The sequence below is a fragment of the Pelophylax lessonae genome (genome assembly GCF_965119305.1).
Source record: "Pelophylax lessonae genome assembly, chromosome: 3".
NCBI classification, from domain to species: Eukaryota; Metazoa; Chordata; class Amphibia; order Anura; family Ranidae; genus Pelophylax; species Pelophylax lessonae.
The window spans coordinates 469,203,755-469,218,826 of record NC_138770.1 but is presented as its reverse complement, the minus strand read 5'-3'; positions in this window follow the sequence as shown (position 1 = coordinate 469,218,826).

The following is a 15,072-nucleotide window of genomic DNA, read 5'->3' as shown; positions in this document are numbered from 1 at the left end:
GTTCCTGATGCAACTAGAGTCTATGCAATCTGTCGGTGATCCAGGGTGCAAAAGGAGAGAAGCACGAACGTCCGAGCCGGGGTGCATGCAGGTAGTGCGGGCCGGGGAGTGGCCACCTGGTGCATTGAAAGCAGCAGCGGCAGAAGCAAAGTCTGCTCCTATACAGGCAGAGGGGAGAAGATGGCAAGCGGTGACCAAGGCTGCAAGTGTGAGTATGAGCAGCGAGGAAGAGTTAGGCCTATTGCATGTGTCCATGTGTGATTCATCTGGCCTGAGGGAGTGTCCCCACTGTATCCAATTGGGGAGCCTGTTGGACAGTGGAGGAAACCCAGCCAGTTACATAGTTACATAGTAGGTGAGGTTGAATAAAGACAATAGTCCATCCAGTTCAACCTGTGTAGGTGTGTGTGGCTGTAATCATCTCACATAGCCCTTAATGTCCTGATCCTTGAGATGTAAGTCTAAGAGTCTTTTGAAAGCCACCATACTTCCCGCAGAAACCACCTCTTGTGGTAGAGAATTCCACAATCTTGCAGCCCTAACAGTAAAGAACCCCCCACGTTGTCTGAGGTTAAAACGCTTCTCCTCTAATCGCATTGTATGTCCTCGAGTCCTCATGCAATCCCTTCGAATGAACAGCTTTTTTTCTAAGCTGAGATCCCCATTAAGATATTTATAAATTGCTATCATGTCCCCCCTCAGACGTCTCATCTCCAGGGAGAATAAATCGAGCGATTGCAGATGCTCTTCATAGTTAAGGTCCTCCAATCCCCTAATCAGTTTAGTTGCCCTTCTCTGGACTCTCTCCAGCTCCAACACATCCCTCCTGAGGACTGGCGACCAGAACTGGACAGAATACTCCAGATGCGGTCGGACCAGAGTTTTATAAAGTGGAGGGATTATAGTTTTATCTCTGGAATACATCCCTTTTTTATGCATGCTAATAATCTGCTGGCTTTGGCAGCTGCCGCTTGACATTGCATGCTGTTGCCTAATCTATCATCAACCAAGACTCCCAGATCTTTCTCCATTTTTGATTCCCCCAAGGGTTCCCCTCCTAACGTGTATTGTGTTTTTATGTTTTTTGTCCCCAAGTGCAAAACCTTACTCTTCTCCACGTTAAACCTCATTTGCCATGCCGTTGCCCACTCCGTTATTTTGTCCAGGTCATTCTGTAGGATATCTGCTTCATGCTGTGCAGTTACTGCCCTGGCCAATTTTGTGTCATCTGCAAAAACTGATAACGAACTACTGATCCCGTCCTCAATGTTGTTTATTAATAAATTGAACAAGGTTGGTCCCAGGACTGAGCCCTGGGGCACCCCACTTACTACCTCAGACCAGTCTGAGTATGCGCTGTTTATCACCACCCTTTGGACAGGGCCTTTTAGCCAGTTCCGTATCCAGGAGCAAACCCTGCTGTCGATACCTGCAGACCTTATTTTATAAATTAAGCGCTTGTGGGGAACTGTATCAAACGCCTTAGCGAAATCCAAGTACACCACATCCACTGGTCTGCCCCTATCTAGCTCACAGCTCACCTCCTCGTAGAATGCTAAGAGATTGGTTTGACAAGAACGCCCATTTGTAAACCCGTGATGGTTACTGCTGATGATGCTGTTGTCTTTAGCAAACTCTACGATATAGTCCCTTATCATCCCCTCCAGTAGTTTACATACTATTGATGTCAAACTGACAGGCCTATAATTTCCCGGGATATGCCTCTGCCCCTTTTTGAATATCGGAATCACGTTAGCTTTCCTCCAATCCCCTGGTACATCTCCTGTCATAATACTGTCAGCAAAGATCAGGAACAGTGGTCTAGATATAACCTTACTGGTTTCCTTGAGTACTCTCGGATGTACACCATCCAGGCTTGGTGATTTGTTTGTGTTCAGTTTATCCAGCCTTTCCCTGATTTCACCCTCTGTTAGCCATAGTGGCAAGTCCTGTGTATTACTACTAACCATACAGTCATGGTCAGTGTACCCCTCCTTTTCCTGTGTAAAGACTGACGAGAAAAAAGCATTCAGCACGGTTGCTTTTTCAGTGTCCTCTGTAACCATCCTCCCATCATTGTTAATTATGTGTGTATTATGCTCTGCCTTAGTTTTTTTGCTGTTGATATATTTAAAGAATTTCTTTGGGTTTTTTTTACTACCCTCTGCTATTTGTCTCTCAAAGTTGATTTTAGCCATTTTGATTTCTTGTTTACTTTTCTTATTTGCCTCCTTGTATTGCTCGAAAGCCAATACTGTGCCCTCTGATTTATATTTCTTGAAGGCCAATTTTTTTCCCCTAATAAGTTTTTTAACGCTACGGTTTAGCCAGCCAGGTTTGGCTTTGTCTCTTCTAAATTTATTTCCCATAGGAATGCACTGCAAGATGCATTTGCTTAATATGTTCCTAAAGCATTCCAATTTATCCTCAGTGGTCAGTGATCCCAGGGTTTGGTCCCAGTTTACCCTTTCCATCAATGAGTACAATTTTGGAAAGTTTTGCCCTTCTGAAATTTAGGGTTCTTATGTTCCCCACTTGCCTTGTTATATTGTTATTTATACTTAATGTGATCATCCTGTGATCGCTAGAGCCCAGGTTGTCCTGGACTCCTACCTGCGAGATTAGGTCTGGGTCATTAGTGATCAATAGATCCAGGACTGCGTTTTCTCTGGTAGAGGAATCCACCAACTGTGACATGTAATTGTCCTGTAAGGTTTCCGTGAATAGACGGGCCTTCTGTGAGTGTGCAATCCCCTCATCCCAGTCAATGTCGGTATAATTGAAGTCCCCCAATATGATGACTGATCCCAATTTTGCCACTTTACCCATTAGTGCTAAAAATTCCAGCTCTACCTCCTCCCCTTGATTAGGTGGCCTATAGCAAACCCCCACAATTACTTTTCCCTTTTCTCCTTCCCTATGGAGTTCTACCCACACATATTCTAAATCCATGCTCATCCCATCCGTAATGTCACTCCTTTCTATCAACTTTATATTGTTCTTGACATAGAGACATACCCCTCCCCCTCTTTTTCCTACCCTGTCCTTCCGGTGCACCGAATACCCTTGGATATTGGCCAGCCAGTCATGTGAGGGGTCTCTGTTATTCCCACAAGGTCTATGTCATCCTCATGGTCTATGTCATCCTCATGTACTAACATTTCCAATTCATCCATTTTATTAGCTAGGCTCCTGGCATTAGCATATACCCCTCTTAATTTTACAGAAGTTAAACGTGAATGGTGATTATGTTTAGTCCTGTTTGGTCTGAGATTTTTCCGCACAGACCTACCAATTGACGTTGTGGACCTACTGTCGCTGCTGACCCTACAACTGCCTTCAGTCCTCTGCTCCCTCCTGACTGATTCTACTTCTGGAAGGTAAGAATTCCGCGCAAATGGATGTAGTTAAACTAATTTAATGGCTGCAGCCTTCCCCAAAATATAGATAAACTATATCTGAAAAGTAGGGATAGGTGGGGTATATTGGCGCTGCCTATACGGATATTGGGTATATGGGAGAGAAGTGACTGGCAGTATATCAAAAAATATGTGAAAAAAATAAAGTTGGATTGGGTCAGTCAATGGTGTAAATAAATAAGGGAAAAATTAGGTCCTTATAAACACCGAAAAATGCCCGACAATGGGACAAATAAATATATCACAGAAAATTGGTCGATAAGTTAAATAAAATATATCTTAAATAAATCTAAAATAATATTGACAATGCATGTAATAACAAGTGAAAATTGGTGTTAAATGAATTGATAAAATGAATCTAAAACAATATTGACAATATATATAATAACAAGTGAATGGTGTGTAAAAATAAGGTGACTGGTGCAATAAATAATATAGCCACTAGGTGCCAGTGTGGTATATAAAAAATTGTAAAAAGGATATCCAAGTGGTATGACTAATATATAATGTGCAAGTGACAAGAAAATAGTGCTGAGTGAAAAAAATTCCTCATGAAGGTAGATATTCCAGAGAGAATAAAAATATTATAAAATATGTGTATGGATATCCTAGTGAAAAATTATAATAAATTTTATATAAACGACTCTAGTAAATGGTGCCACATAAATAATCTCATAAAAAGTCCAAACTGTGATTTAGTGAAATAAATACAAATAAATTGAATTTGTGCCAACTAATAAAACTAGTTGGTGGTAAATATCTCATAAAGGAAAGTCCATAAATTGTAATCAATGTGATGGTCTTCCTGAAAAGTGCAGCAGTAGCAGATATTGAGGTGCCAAATAGATATTAAGGAAGGAGTGAGTCCCAGTGCTGGATCCTAGATGTGGGTGCCGGGTGATAAAAAATCCGTGCTGCCCTCTCAATCAAGCCCGCACTCACCAGAGAGCGGCACCCCTACAGGGGTAACCAGCGTTGGTTAGATGGGGTAAAGACCTCCGATGTCTCTCAGTAAATCTCTCCAATCCTCCTGGGTGTAACTCACTTTCTCCCTCTTATGATAATATTAGGCAAGCGATGTGCAATACAGGGTAACTTTAGGGCAATTCTCCAAGATATGGAAAAGACGGTATCCAGGGTATGCAGATAAGAAAACACTAATATAGTGACGTACCGTTTGGAAATTCCATTTATTTAATAAATCACAAATATTACTCACATTTAAAAGCAAGGTATAGCGTCCGTAGGTGTGTAGGGACCGCAAACCCCTCGTGTAGCGGTGTTTCCGGTGCTTCCGGGACGCCGTGCGTTTCACCGGCCGGATGTGCGACTCACAGGGCGGAACTGACGTGCCTATGCTCTACGCGTTTCGTCATCAAAATGACGTCATCAGGAGCAGCGTGAGGCTACGTGAGTTCCGCGGTTCTAAATACTAACAGGTTGCTCGGCAACCGGAACTGTTATCCAATCAGGATTAAGCGCTCATGCGTCAACAGTTGCTAGGTAGATCTTTTATATGTAGATTAGAGGAAGTTGTAATAGTCCTCCCTTTTAACTGAGGTGACCAATGAATGGACTCTATGGAATAAAATCACTCGTTGCTGGGTAGAGTCTATACATGTAAACAATTGGCTCACGGGTGTGTAGTAAATCTATGTTAAGAGGACTGATATATTAATAAGGAGACTCGGAGTTGGGTAAGTTTAGGTGTTCAGAATATATATATATAAATGAATATTTGGAGTAAGAGAAGAAATGTATATATATTGGATTGGATGATCGATAAATATATATTACATTTTGTATTCAAAATGAATGAAAGGAGACCATTCAACTTAGCAATATAAATGTTGAATATGTATCATCATATAAATTTGTTAATCTAATTTGATAGTGTTTGTAAATTATTATTAAGGATATAAAATATAAAATATAGAATATAGATCAAAAAGGCAGAGGCATGATTATATGAATATTAATAAATGAAATATTTTTTAAAACCAATTAAAATTATTAAAATTGTATAAAATTTAAACGAAAATAGGTGTATTGTATAGGATAATATTTGCAATATAACTTAAAGGGACAGAGACGTTATTATATAAATATTAATGTATGAAATTCCAAAATTATTTAAAATTATTATATAAAATTCAGACAAAATGGGAGACAAATTCGAGGAATGTATTAGGCTCTAATGTGTATATTAAATGGGATAATAAATAGTCTTAGTCTAAAAAGTTCCTGTGGACGAGCAACCAAACATTCTAATAAATATTTACATAATAATAATTTATTTTTCACATATACCTTTTAAGAGTCCAAAGTATGGTTCCCCTCTATACAGAGATTCCTTTAAGTAAAATTTTTTAGACGGTTTTAATAACATCAATAATACCTCTTTCTTCCTAAAATTTACCTTATACTGCAGTCAGATGTCATCATTTTTTTGACACCTCATTTTTTGACACCTCTCTTAAATAACTAATATGGTCCTTATATATACTCTGTGGACGCCAATGATTATTTATTTGTTATTTATATCTCTATGCTGATGACACCTTGACTCATTGGAGAACACATATTATGTAAATATTTATTAGAATGTTTGGTTGCTCGTCCACAGGAACTTTTTAGACTAAGACTATTTATTATCCCATTTAATATACACATTAGAGCCTAATACATTCCTCGAATTTGTCTCCCATTTTGTCTGAATTTTATATAATAATTTTAAATAATTTTGGAATTTCATACATTAATATTTATATAATAACGTCTCTGTCCCTTTAAGTTATATTGCAAATATTATCCTATACAATACACCTATTTTCGTTTAAATTTTATACAATTTTAATAATTTTAATTGGTTTTAAAAAATATTTAATTTATTAATCATGCCTCTGCCTTTTTGATCTATATTCTATATTTTATATTTTATATCTTTAATAATAATTTACAAACACTATCAAATTAGATTAACAAATTTATATGATGATACATATTCAACATTTATATTGCTAAGTTGAATGGTCTCCTTTCATTCATTTTGAATACACAATTTAATATATATTTATCGATCATCCAATCCAATATATATACATTTCTTCTCTTACTCCGAATATTCATTTATATATATATATATATATATTCTGAACACCTAAACTTACCCAACTCCGAGTCTCCTTATTAATATATCAGTCCTCTTAACATAGATTTACTACACAACCGTGAGCCAATTGTTTACATGTATAGACTCTACCCAGCAACGAGTGATTTTATTCCATAGAGTCCATTCATTGGTCACCTCAGTTAAAAGGGAGGACTATTACAACTTCCTCTAATCTACATATAAAAGATCTACCTAGCAACTGTTGACGCATGAGCGCTAAATCCTGATTGGATAACAGTTCCGGTTGCCGAGCAACCTGTTAGTATTTAGAACCGCGGAACTCACGTAGCCTCACGCTGCTCCTGATGACGTCATTTTGATGACGAAACGCGTAGAGCGTAGGCACGTCAGTTCCGCCCTGTGAGTCGCACATCCGGCCGGTGAAACGCACGGCGTCCCGGAAGCACCGGAAACACCGCTACACGAGGGGTTTGCGGTCCCTACACACCTACGGACGCTATACCTTGCTTTTAAATGTGAGTAATATTTGTGATTTATTAAATAAATGGAATTTCCAAACGGTACGTCACTATATTAGTGTTTTCTTATCTGCATACCCTGGATACCGTCTTTTCCATATCTTGGAGAATTGCCCTAAAGTTACCCTGTATTGCACATCGCTTGCCTAATATTATCATAAGAGGGAGAAAGTGAGTTACACCCAGGAGGATTGTAGAGATTTACTGAGAGACATCGGAGGTCTTTACCCCATATAACCAACGCTGGTTACCCCTGTAGGGGTGCCGCTCTCTGGTGAGTGCGGGCTTGATTGAGAGGGCAGCACGGATTTTTTATCACCCGGCACCCACATCTAGGATCCAGCACTGGGACTCACTCCTTCCTTAATATCTATTTGGCACCTCAATATCTGCTACTGCTGCACTTTTCAGGAAGACCATCACATTGATTACAATTTATGGACTTTCCTTTATGAGATATTTACCACCAACTAGTTTTATTAGTTGGCACAAATTCAATTCATTTGTATTTATTTCACTAAATCACAGTTTGGACTTTTTATGAGATTATTTATGTGGCACCATTTACTAGAGTCGTTTATATAAAATTTATTATAATTTTTCACTAGGATATCCATACACATATTTTATAATATTTTTATTCTCTCTGGAATATCTACCTTCATGAGGAATTTTTTTCACTCAGCACTATTTTCTTGTCACTTGCACATTATATATTAGTCATACCACTTGGATATCCTTTTTACAATTTTTTTATATACCACACTGGCACCTAGTGGCTATATTATTTATTGCACCAGTCACCTTATTTTTACACACCATTCACTTGTTATTATATATATTGTCAATATTGTTTTAGATTCATTTTATCAATTCATTTAACACCAATTTTCACTTGTTATTACATGCATTGTCAATATTATTTTAGATTTATTTAAGATATATTTTATTTAACTTATCGACCAATTTTCTGTGATATATTTATTTGTCCCATTGTCGGGCATTTTTCGGTGTTTATAAGGACCTAATTTTTCCCTTATTTATTTACACCATTGACTGACCCAATCCAACGTTATTTTTTTCACATATTTTTTGATATACTGCCAGTCACTTCTCTCCCATATACCCAATATCCGTATAGGCAGCGCCAATATACCCCACCTATCCCTATGATTCTACTTCTGAGCCCTCCCCCCCGTCTCCTAGTTTAAAAGCCCCTCCAACTTGGTGGCCATCTTTCTCCCCAAAAGAGCTGTACCGTCCCCATTAAGGTGCAGCCCATCCTTACTAAAGAGCCGGTAGCCGACTGAGAAGTCAGCCCAGTTCTCCAGGAACCCAAACCCCTCCTTCCTACACCAGTTCCTCAGCCACTTTATACGTTCCCTAATCTCCTTCTGCCTCTCTTGTGTGGCTCGAGGTACAGGCAGTATTTCAGAGAAAACCACCTTGGAGGTCCTTTTCCTCAATCTATTACCTAAGTCCCTGAAATCGTTCTTTAGGATCCTCCACCTTCCTTTTACTTTGTCATCAGTGCCCACATGCACCATGACCGCTGGGTCATCCCCAGCCCCGCACAATAATCTGTCTGCCAGATCTGCGATGTGCCGAACGCGGGTGCCCGGTAAACAACATACTGTTTGGTTACCGAGATCTTTTTTACAGATTGCCCTCTCTGTCCTCTTGATAATTGAGTCCCCCACTACCACAACCTGTCTAATCTTTCCTGAGTCATGACCCCCCTTCTTCCTGGAGCCGCCCCTCCCCTGGCAGCTGGGGGAGGGCGCATGCTCTAGCACTGCCACCCCTGAGTTGATATCCCCCTCAACATGCAACTCGGCAAATTTGTTAGGGTGTACCAACTCAGGACTGGCCTCCCTGACACTCCAACTGCGTACCTCTGCTGCTTGCGTCTCCTCAATTTCTCCCTCCTCTATGCTGGCCCCTGCCAGCGCCTGATGCAGGGGCGTTGCTAGGTGGGAAAAAGACCAGGGGCTTCAGCCTGAAGATAAATTTGATAACCCCTCCCACATTTTAAAGTCCCGCCCAAGCTCCTCCTACATTTAAAAATGACCTCCACCCAACGCCCCCCCCCTCAGTCAAGGGTCAGTCATGGGGTGCTATGGAGCGGAGTACAGGGGGTCAGGAGAGGAGAGAACAGAGGAGAGGAGCACAGGGGGTCAGGAGGAGAGGAGAGGAGCACAGGGGGTCAAGAGGAGAGGAGCACAGGGGGTCAAGAGGAGAGGAGCACAGGGGGTCAAGAGGAGAGAAGAACAGGGGGTCAGGAGGAGAGAAGAGGAGAGGAGAACAGGGGGTCAGGAGGAGAGAAGAAGAGGAGAGGAGAACAGGGGGTCAGGAGGAGAGAAGAGGAGAGGAGAACAGGGGTCAGGGGGAGAGGAGAACAGTGGGTCAGGAGGAGAGGAGAACAAGGGGTCAAGAGGAGAGGAGAACAGGGGGTCAAGAGGAGAGGAGAACAGGGGGTCAAGAGGAGAGGAGAACAGGGGGTCAAGAGGAGAGGAGAACAGGGGCTCAGGTGGAGAGGAGAGGGGAACAGGGGGTCAGGTGGAGAGGAGAGAAGAGAAGAGGAGAACAGGGGGTCAGGAGGAGAGGAGATGAGGAGAGGAGAACAGGGGGTCAGGAGGAGAGAACAGGGGGTCAGGAGGAGAGAAGAGGAGGAGAACAGGGGATCAGGAGGAGAGAAGAGGAGGAGAACAGGGGATCAGGAGGAGAGAAGAGGAGAACAGGGGGTCAGGAGGAGAGAAGAGGAGAACAGGGGGTCAGGAGGAGATAAGAGGAGAACAGGGGGTCAGGTGGAGAGGAGAACAGGGATCAGGTGGAGAGGAGAGAAGAGGAGAGGAGAACAGGGGTCAGGAGGAGAGGAGATGAGGAGAGGAGAACAGGGGGTCAGGAGGAGAGAACAGGGGGTCAGGAGGAGAGAAGAGGAGGAGAACAGGGGATCAGGAGGAGAGAAGAGAAGAACAGGGGGTCAGGAGGAGAGAAGAGGAGAACAGGGGGTCAGGAGGAGTGGAGAGGAGAACAGGGGGTCAGGTGGAAAGGAGAGGAGAACAGGGGTCAGGTGGAGAGGAGAGGAGAGAAGAGGAGAGGAGAACAGGGGGTCAGGAGGAGAGGAGAGGAGAGAAGAGGAGAGAAGAGGAGAACAGGGGTCAGGAGGAGAGGGGAGGAGAGAAGAGGAGAACAGGGGGTCAGGAGGAGAGAAGAGGAGAACAGGGGGTCAGGAGAATAGGAGAGGAGAACAGGGGGTCAGGAGGATAGAAGAGGAGAGGAGAACAGGGATCAGGTGGAGGGCCTCCCCCCCATCCAGCACACCCACCTATGCCTCCAATCACCCCCTCCCCCCCATCCAGCACACCCACCTATGCCTCCAATCACCCCCTCCCCCCCCATCCAGCACACCCACCTATGCCTCCAATCACCCCCCCCCATCCAGCACACCCACCTATGCCTCCAATCACCCCCCCATCCAGCACACCCACCTATGCCTCCAATCACCCCCCCCATCCAGCACACCCACCTATGCCTCCAATCACCCCCTCCCCCCCATCCAGCACACCCACCTATGCCTCCAATCACCCCCCCCATCCAGCACACCCACCTATGCCTCCAATCACCCCCCATCCAGCACACCCACCTATGCCTCCAATCACCCCCCATCCAGCACACCCACCTATGCCTCCAATCACCCCCCCATCCAGCACACCCACCTATGCCTCCAATCACCCCCCCCCCATCCAGCACACCCACCTATGCCTCCAATCACCCCCCATCCAGCACACCCACCTATGCCTCCAATCACCCCCCCATCCAGCACACCCACCTATGCCTCCAATCATCCCCCCCATCCAGCACACCCACCTATGCCTCCAATCACCCCCCCCATCCAGCACACCCACCTATGCCTCCAATCACCCCCCCCCCCCCATCCAGCACACCCACCTATGCCTCCAATCACCCCCCCCCGCCATCCAGCACACCCACCTATGCCTCCAATCACCCCCCCCCCCAATCCAGCACACCCACCTATGCCTCCAATCACCCCCCCCCCATCCAGCACACCCACCTATGCCTCCAATCACCCCCTCCCCCCCCACCCAGCACACCCACCTGTGCCTCCAATCACCCCCCATCCAGCACACCCACCTATGCCTCCAAACCCCCCCCCCCCATCCAGCACACCCACCTATGCCTCCAATCACCCCCCCCCCCCATCCAGCACACCTGTGAAAATATTATCCTCCCTCATCTTCTTACCTGGTGTGTATCAGAGGACAGACAGCAGTGCACACTGAGGGCGGACCTAGAGGGTTTAAGCCCGCCCACGTGTGATTATTTTGTACAGGAACTCTTTGGAGCCTATGAAGAAGCCGAAAAGTGTCCAGGAAGCATGCACCGCCCCTCTCCCTAACTGAACTGCAGAACGGAGAGGGGAGGTCCCAGGGGCTATACAGTCTTCGGCACTCCTCCTGCGGAATTGGGTGTCAGATTTTACCGCTCCTTATGCTGACACCGGGCGTGCGGCCCCGCCCACCCCGACATCATTTTGACAGCTCCACTCACTCTCATCATTGCCGGAGTCCTGCCCCCCGGCTTGCCCTCCAATCACTGGATGGTGGATGGATCATGGATGTTAAACTGCTGAGATATTTATCCCCGAGTTCCAGGCTTTGGGACTCGGGGCTAATCATTTTATATAAGCAACAGGAGACCCGGGGCTTTTTGCGGGCACACTCGGGGCTATAGCCCCGGTCAGCCCCCCCCTGCCGACGCCACTGGCCTGATGGGTAATGTCCAAGCTCCTTTCCAGGTTGTTGATGCTACACAGTGTTGCCACTGTGCTCTGTAGGTCCAGGATCTGGTATTCCAGAGCAACAAGTCGCTCACATCTTGCACAGCAGTATTCGTCCTCGATTGGTTCATCAAGGAACGCATACATGCAGCAAGAAGTGCACTGAGTGGCATCCCCAGTCCTGTCGGACATTATTACCCACTACTCTATGGGGATAATATTAACAACCTGCTCTTCCTTACCTACACTACCTCTGTCTCCCCTGGTACCAAACCTGGGGTACTCACCAGTCGCTAATATACTAACCAGTCACTAAGATACTCACCAGTCGAAAAGATACTCACCAGTCGCAAAGATTCTCACCAGTCGCAAGGATACTCACCCAGTCGCAAGGATACTCACCAGTTGCAAGGATACTCACCAGTCGCTAGGATACTCACCAGTCGCAAAGCTATTCACCAGTCGCAAAGATACCCACCAGTCGCAAAGATACTTACCAGTCGCAAAGATGCTCACCAGTCGCAAAGATACTCACCAGTCGCAAAGATACTTACCAGTCGCAAGATGCTCACCAGTTGCAAAGATACTCACCCACCAGTCGCAAAGATACTCACCAGTCACAAGATACTCACCAGTCACAAGAGACTCACCAGTCGCAAGATACTCACCAGTCGCAAGATGCTCACCAGTCGCAAAGATACTCATCCACCAGTCGCAAGATACTCACCAGTCGTAAAGATATTCACCAGTCGCAAAGATCCACACCAGTCGCAAAGATCCGCACCAGTCGCAAGATCTTCACCAGTCGCAAAGATACTCACTAGCTGCAAGATACTCACCAGTCGCAGATACTCACCAGCCGCAAGATACTCACCAGTCGCAGATACTCACCAGTCGCAAGATACCCACCAGTCGCAAGATACTCAGCACCGTTGGTCAGTCGCAGAGCACCTCTCAGTCTATAGTAGCCCCTTAGTACCTGTATTGCTTGTAGTTTTTGTACTTGTATGTAGTTTGTACTTGTAGTCCACCACCAGCCCACCCCCCTACCAGCAGATCAGATCAGTTGTTTCCTACTTACGTCCCTCGGTCTGGTGCCGGGCCTGTCGGTCCTTGTCTCCGCCACTGCCGCTCTGTCCCCGCACTGTCTCTCTGGTCCACTCTGTCACCGCTGCTGCCGCTCTGTCCCCCGCACTGTCTCTCTGGTACGATCTGTCGCCGCTACTGCTGCTCTGTCCCCCGCACTGTCTCCCTGGTCCGAGGCTCCTGCACTCCTGCACTCCTGCACCCGGCCCCCGGCTTCCTAGTGCGGCTTCCCCCCCCCCCCGCTCTCCCCCGCACGTGCGGCTCGCGGCTCCTCCTCCTCTCCTCCTCCACACACACACAGCTCACAGCTCTCCTCGCTGTGTGTGTGCTGTGGATCGCTTCCGGTTACAGTTCCTCCTCCTCCTGGAAAACCGCTGCCAGTGACACACAGACTTTTGTAACTATCCCAGCGGGTTGGCACCAACAGTGGTGCATCCTGGGATATGTTATAAAACCCAAGGGCACATGTGACAGGGTGTCTTTGGGCGGGAAGCCAGGTCCCAGAAGGATGGTGACATCTGTCTCTCCTTCTGCTGCAGTGGATGGTGGTCACCGGCAGTCGGTCTTGTGAGCAAGGAGTGTGGAGCTGAGCCAGGAGGTCCAGTGTTTGCTGACTAGCGGAGTTGGAGGCAGAGCAACCTTGGAAAAACAGTGTCCGTTAAGCTTGCCGGGGGTCTGCCCAGGAAGAGGACCACTCCAGTAGAGAGTCAGGGGACCGGTGTAAGCACACTCAGCAAGTGAGAAAGGGGGTACCAAGTAAGAACCCTGAAGAGTGATTCAAACAAAAACACATGATCTATCTTCACTTCAGTGGCAATGTGAAGCAGCAGCCTTGTCATACACTACAGCTAGTTGTCCTTTAAGATTGTGCATAGTTCATCATTGGAGTATCCCACTCATCCCTTCTTCTATCCCAGTTCCAAAAAAAAAAAAACACAAAAAACCAACATCCCCTGGATTGATTATTGACTGAGCCATGGAACTATTCTGTAATTTATATAAAATGACCTTCAAGGTTGCATCCTCTGAAATAATCCTTGGCTAATATAAGCACATAAAATATATTGGGAACTTAGGGAGCTAAATGGATGGTTTTGGGTCTTGGTGTAAGAGGGAAGGATGTAGTTTCTGGAACAGTTGGCTGACTTTTCATTGGGGTGCAATCTTTATGCTAAAAAATACTTTAAACTAAGCAGGAGGAATTTGTGTGCTATGGAAGAGGTTCCTAGGAAAACTTTAGGAGTATTGAAAGTAGGTTTAAGAGAGACAGGTTATAAAAAAGAGGGAAGATTGGACAGATACTGGCAGGTGAAATGGGAGGGGATGGGATAACAGGCAGCAAGGAGACCCCTCTGCTACAATAAACATGGAACAATATGGTTCAAGTTGTACAACAAAAACATATTATTGTAAACCCATGTGCAAAATATAACAGCAAGAAGACACATGATTGTCCACAAATGCCAGAAGCCAGGCAAGCAAAACAGGAGAGACTGATGTTTTATTGCTTGAAGAATAATATGTTAATGGTGTTTGGAACCAGGGTTTGATTTTTCATATGACTGAACTGTTAATATCCCTGGCTTCACTCTGTTTTGTCGGGACAAGTTATATATAGTGACATAGCTAATCTGGTTGAAAAAAAAAATGTTGTTCAACCAATAGTTCATCTAGTTCAACCCCCTTAAAAGAGTTGTAAAGTCAGAAGTTTTTTTTTTTTTTTTTTTTTTAAAAAACCCACTCTTATAACTTGTACATATAAGTAAGCCTATAATAAGGCTTACCTATAGGTACTGTAACTATCTCCTAAACTTGCACCGTTTAGGAGATATTTACTTTTCATTCAGCCGATGACGTCTTCAGCACATGCGCTCTGAAAGAACGGCCACACGTGCCGTTCCTTCAGAGCCATGTACCGTGAACAGCGGCCATGCATGCATGCCAATCAGATGGCCAGAGGACACGAACCAGGACGGCCGTGTCACTGCCTAGGGGGCTTCATTATAAGGTAAGTATTTCATAATGAGCTAGTATGCAATACATGCTAGCTCATTATGCCTTTGTCTTACAGGTTTTTTTTTTTCATTTTTTTTTTTCAGTTTACAACCTCTTTAA